The following is a 6,602-nucleotide window of genomic DNA, read 5'->3' as shown; positions in this document are numbered from 1 at the left end:
GTACCCAATTAATACAGAAGTAGAGGCTCACAGCCATCCATTGGACTGAGCACAGGGTCCCCAATGAAAGATCTAGAGAAAGGACCCAAGGAGCTGAAGGGTTTGCAGCCCCTTAGAACGAATAACAATATTAACTAACTAGTACCCTCAGAGCTCCCACGGACTAAACCACCAACCAAAAAGTATACATTGTGGGATTAATGGCTCCAGCAGGATATGTATAGAAGAGGATGGCCTAGTTGGTCATCAAGGGCAAGAGAGGCCCTTGGCCCTGTGAAGGTTCTATGCCCTAGTGTAGGGGAATGCCAGGGTGAGGATGGGTTTGTGAGCAGGGGGAGAGAGGAGGGATCAGGGTTCTTTATTTTATTTTATTTTATTTTATTTATTTTATTTTTTTTTGGAGGGGAAACTGGGAAAAGAGATATCATATCATATGTTAATAAAGAAAATATCTAATAAAAAATTACAAATGGAAAAACAATGTTACCTCCTTCCCCCTCCCCTAAAACTCCCTATTCCTCACTCCCTGCTTCTATAAAGGTGTTTGCATACCCATCCACATGCTCCTACCTCCCTACCCTGGAATTCCCCTACACTGGAGCTAAGAGCCTTCACAGGACCAAGGGCCTCTCCTCCCATTGATGCCTGACAAGGCCATCATCTGCTACATATTCAGCTGGAGCCATGAGTCCCTCCATGTGTACTCCTTGGTTGGTGGTTTAGTCCCTGGGAGCTTTGGGGGAGGGGTCTTGTTGATTGATATTGTTGTTCTTCTTATGGTGTTGCAAAGTCCTTCAGCTCCTTCAGTCCTTTCTCTAACTCCTCCATTATGGACCTCATGCTCAGTCCAATGGTTTCCTACAAGCCCCCCTCTGTATTTTTCAGGTTCTGGCAGGGCCTCTCAGGAGACAGCTATATCAGGTTACTGTCAGCAAGGATTTCTTAGCATCCACAATAGAATCTGGGTTTAGTGATTGTATATGGGGGGACCCCCTTGTGGGGCAGTCTCTGGATAGCCTTTCCTTCAGTCTCTGGTTCACATTGTGTCTCCATATTTGCTCCTGTATTTTATTCCTCTTTCTAAGAAGGACAGAAACACTCAAACTTTGGTCTTTCTTCTTGAGCTTCATGTGGTCTGTGAATTATATCTTGGTTATTCTGAGGTTTTGGGCTAATATCCACTTATCATTGAGTGTATACCATGTGTGCTCCTTTGTAATTGGGTTACCCCACTCAGGATGATATTTTAAGGACACCATCAATAGGACTAAACAGCTACCAACAGATTGGGAAAAGATCTTTACCAATCCTATATCTGAAAGAGGGCTAATATCCAATATGTACAATGAACTCAAGAAGTTAGATTTTAGAGAATCAAATAACTCTATTAAAAATGGAGTACACAGATAAAACAAAGAATTTTTAACTGAGGAATATTGAATGGTCAAGAAACCTTCAAGAAATGTTCAACATCCTTAGTCATCAAGGAAATAAAAATCAAAACAGCCCAGAGATTCCACTTTAAACTAGTCAGAATGGCTAAGGTCAAAACCTCAGGTGACAGAAGATGCTAAGGAGGATGTGGAAAAAGAGGAACACTCATCCATTGTTAGGATTGGAAGCTGGTACAATCACTTTGGAAATCACTCTGGTGATTCCTCTAAAAATTTGATATAGTATAACCTGAGGACCCAGCTATACTACTGGGTATATACCCAAAAGATTCTCCAACGTATAGCAAGGACACATGTTCCACTATGTTCATAGCAGCCTTATTTATAATAGCCAGAAGCTGGAAAGAACCCAGATGTCCTTCAACAGAGGAATGGACACAGAAAATGTGGTACATTTACACAATAAAATCAATGATTTCATGAAATTCTTAGGCAAATGGATGGAACTTTTCCATGTTTTTAAAATGCCTTAAACTGGTGACCAAGCCTTTAGAATGTGGTTTATGATAGCCAGTTCAGATCCAAACTATAACATTGTTATTATGCTCCCCAAAGGAAAATTCTTATAAATTTATTGAAAATTTGTATAAATCTACTGAAAATTTCAGTGAGGAATTGTTAACCCAGCCCTCGCCTGATGAGTGGCACTTCAGTTTGTGGAGAAACTATGAGTATTACTAGTGCTGCATCTTGAGTTGCTTGCTATTTATTTTCATACAGCTACCAAATGCTTGATACTTTGTTCCAGACTGGACTTCTGGTATTATATACATAAAAGTTGCAGCAGCCATGACTACAATTCAAGTGAGTCTTTTATGGGTTTTACAGCTCACAAAAATGGAGTAACATGTATGAAAATTTCTTGACAGGTAAAATACACAATATCACATGGTTATCTTGATATCTGTTTGTATTCCTAATACCATTTTTAAAAATATAGTTCTACATCTAGTCCTCATAAAATCATACTGGGTGCTAAGTGATTAGATAATGTTTTCTATGCTAATTTTCTGTTGTTAGCATATAGTAGTTATACTATCACACAAAAATAAGTATTCTTTTAAAGATTATAGCCTATAAAACCTGTGTTTTGTAACTACTAGGCAATAAATTTGCTGTTATATGTATACAAAAGCTATGTATGATTTAACTTGAATAGTTAAACCAGGTATATTAGAAAAAAATGTAGGTATTGATTTCCTCTAAGTCACAAGTGAAGCCTGTGCCATACATAAACTACGTTATACAAACAAATCAGATAACAATGTCATCTGTACTTTTTAAACAATTGGAAATGAAATTTGACATATGTGGAAATCAAAGTAAAAAGAGTTGACCTACAAGCTTTCACTAAGTCTTTTAGAGGTCATATGTATGTCATAAAATTATGCTTTTCCTAGCAAAGTTGGCCTTACAAAATCAGTATATATATTTTTAGAAACATCAGAAAAGTTTGGTTGATGTGAGAGCATTAGTGTCTTTTCAATTGATGTGAATTTTCCTATAATTTTCTAAGTAGAAAATATCACATATCACTTTGGAATAGAAAAAAGGACATTGTGTTAACAATACTAATTTTGAAAAGTATATTTGCTTTTTGTGACCCTCCTCAGAAAGATCAATATTTTGCTCTTTATGACTCTGAAAATCAAAATTCTAAATATGTTCTCAGATTTAAGTTTTCAAGAAAGGTAGAGGTGTTCAGATGTATATTTAAGGCTATATTTCCTATCTTAGGAATCTTCTAGAAATGTAAAAATAATATTCAAGAAGGCATGTATTTAAGAATAAAATAATTTGGTCTTAAATATTCAGTAATACGTATGTTAGCATGAAACACACTATGCATTTTAGAGTTCTTTCTTGAAACAGTACTGTTACATTCTTTACATCATATATAATTATGTTAAATATTTTGTTGTTGTTAACTGTAGTTTTTCATTTATTTCTTTGTTTTATACATGCATAGGTATTGGTATTTTGTCTGAATGTTTATGTGTGCACTGTATGTTGTGCAGTGACCATGAAGGTTAGAAAAGGATACTGGGTCCCCTAGGACTTGAGCTACAGATGGTTGTGAGCTTCCAAGTAGGTGCTGGTAATTGAACTCTATCCTTTGGAAGAGCAATCAGAAGCTCTTAACCACTGAGTCATTGGGAAAGCCAAATAAACTGATAGCTGCCTTTTAGACAATAATGTTTGTTTTTATTTTTTGCTCATTTACCTTGTATGTATCCCATGTCCCCATGTCTCTCTCCATTTCTCTATCTGTCTCTCTCCCCTCCTTGTATTTGCAATATTCTATTCTATTCTATTCTATTCTATTCTATTCTATTCTATTCTATTCTATTCTATTCTATTCATTAAATAATTATTTGGTAAAGGATGTTTTGCTTATATGTATGTCTATGTACATTAAACATACAATACCTACCAACAGATGTCAAAAAGTATCAAATTCCTTGGAATTTGAATTATACATGATTGTGGATCACCAGATGGACACTGGAAATTGATCCCTCGTCCTCTGGAAAAGCAGCTAGTATTCTTTACCACTAAGCAATCTCTTGACTTCTCCCATACCATGCCTAAATATTATATTTTTGTAATGTAAGAGTCATTACTTTTATTAGTTGTTGACTCTAATTCTCATACTTTGCATCAGCAAGTAATCAGAGCTAACTCTAATACTAAAATTTAGATGTATTTTACATAAATTTTGCTTCTGGTTTATACACTTTAAAGAGTGCTGGCTGCATACTTTGTCTGTTACCTAAGACTGGTTTCTGTTTAGCTATCAATCAGGACCTTCAGCTTTTAATCTTGAATAAGTTCTCTTTCATTGGATTGTGAAACAGATGTGACCAATAAAAACATTTTATTTTTAACATATGTTAGCTGAGAAATACATAAAAATGGCTTTTTAAATCAAATTTAATTGCAATGCTAAGTGTGTGTGTGTGTGTGTGTGTGTGTGTGTGTCCACCTTGGGTGTTGGGTATTGGGTGTTGGGGGTAGGTCAGAACAACTTGCAGGAACCCATTCCTACCATATGTGTCTTTGGAATCAAACCCATGTCTTCAGGCTTTACAACAAATGCCATTACCCTCTTAGGCATCTTCCTGGTCTCCAGACATCTGTATTGCTTTATAAAATATAATTTAAATTGACTTGGTTTACTAATTAGCATGCTACTTACTGCTTACAAATTGTCTGTTTCTCAGTTGTTTTTAGATGTTTGGGAGAATCAAAACTAATTTTGGTTTCAACAAATTAATAGATATTTTCTAGGCAAGAATTTAATACAAGAGCTAGGTCTACCAGTTTTGTTATCTTCCAATGCTCAAAACAAACTTGGGTATTACATAGTACTGATATCTTTTTAAGAGTACTTGGAGAGAGAATATAAAGTGTTCAAAGTCAGCAGGCTGCTAATGTCTATATTAAAGTATCTTAGCTCCTACACCAATAGTCCATTATTTTGCAAAATTTGAGATTCATTTCACACCAGAGAAGAAAATCAATCTCAACAAATACTCTCTATATTTTTAAAGGAAGGATATTTCATGGTATAAAGCATAAAAATTTATACATAGTAATCATGTTAATATCTAAACAGTGTGTTTTCAAACCACCTATGACTCCGTTTTATTATGCTATTAGTTTCTGAGAAGGATGGTAAATGTCCTACGATGATTGTGAAATCTCAGGTGTCTCTCTGGAGTCCCAGTCTTTCTGGCTTCATTTACTTCGAAGCTATGTCATTATGTAAAACATATTGATGGGTGTTACACCTTCTTGATGAACTAGCTGGTCATCCAATTTTTATGAAATGTTTTTTAGCTCTGGAAATCCTCTTTAGCGTGTACATACAAGCTACAAACATTTTTTCCTTACTGTTCGTATTGCATATATATATATATATATATATATATATATATATATATATATATATATATATATTTTATTTCTTAACCTTCAGCCTGCCTGCATTGTTATTTTAAGACATCTCTGTTATACCTAATCTATATTTGGTCCTCCTCTCTTCTTTAGATCATTTCTTTAATAACAACCTTGTAAATGTCTCATTCTATTTCTTGACATTTAGTAACCTCCTCAAAGGGTTGACTTTGAGATTATTATCTAAGTATATAATTTGCTTCTGCTTTTTCTTTGTTGTTGTTACTGTTGTTCTACTATTATCTTTTAATAGTTTAACACACTATTTTAGTGTAATAATTGAATTCTCATCTTGTTTGGCTTTCATCATCTTCTAGTCTTCAAAACAAAAAATTGAGATTGTTTTGCTCTTTGTATTTTTATGTGTGATATCTTTTTGTTTCTTTGTTTTTTTGAGACAGGGTTTCTCTGTGTAGCCCTGGCTGTCCTGGAACTCACTCTGTAGACCAGGCTGGCCTCGAAATCAGAAATCCACCTGCCTCTGCCTACCAAGTGCTGGGATTAAAGGCGTGCACCACCACTGCCCTGTTATGTGTGATATCTTTACAAACTGCTATATGTTCTCACTTAGAAACAAGATTAATCCTTTAGTGTAGTAGTAAGCTTATAAACATACTTATAGTGCTTTGCTTTCAATGCTATGTCCGATATATTTTCTTTTATGTCTGTTTACATTTGCATGCCTTATACTCTGTTATAGTTAATACTGACTGTTAACGTGAAGAAATTAAGAATATCTCAAAAGACAAGCTTCTGGGAACACTTAAAATTATCTAGATTAGTTTAACCTCTAGGAGTGCATGGTAGTAATTTTCTTGATTATATAATTTGGATTGAGAAGATCTGTGCTAAATGTGACAGTGAAGATATAAGGCTGACCCAGGGAACAGTTTTCCCATTTGCATAGTTGCCTTTACCTCTTGCATGTGACTGCTGGTGCCTCCAGTTATTTTATTTCCTTATATCATAATCAAGATTTTTCAGATGTCCAATGTGCACTGAAGACCAGTGGCTCTCTGGGAATCTACTGAGTCATTTTTGCAAGATTATAATTATTGAGGCATCCAGGCTTATGGATGAGCATTTACTAAGGTCTTGTCCTCTCCAAGGTGGTGAAAGACATTGTTAGATTACCTAGACTGTATTGTATAAGCCAATCTAGGAAATCCCTTTCATGTATACTCATTC

The sequence above is a fragment of the Mastomys coucha genome, unplaced genomic scaffold (genome assembly GCF_008632895.1).
Source record: "Mastomys coucha isolate ucsf_1 unplaced genomic scaffold, UCSF_Mcou_1 pScaffold19, whole genome shotgun sequence".
NCBI classification, from domain to species: domain Eukaryota; kingdom Metazoa; phylum Chordata; class Mammalia; order Rodentia; family Muridae; genus Mastomys; species Mastomys coucha.
The sequence above is the reverse complement of the archived record's forward strand: the minus strand, read 5'-3'. Positions refer to the sequence as shown.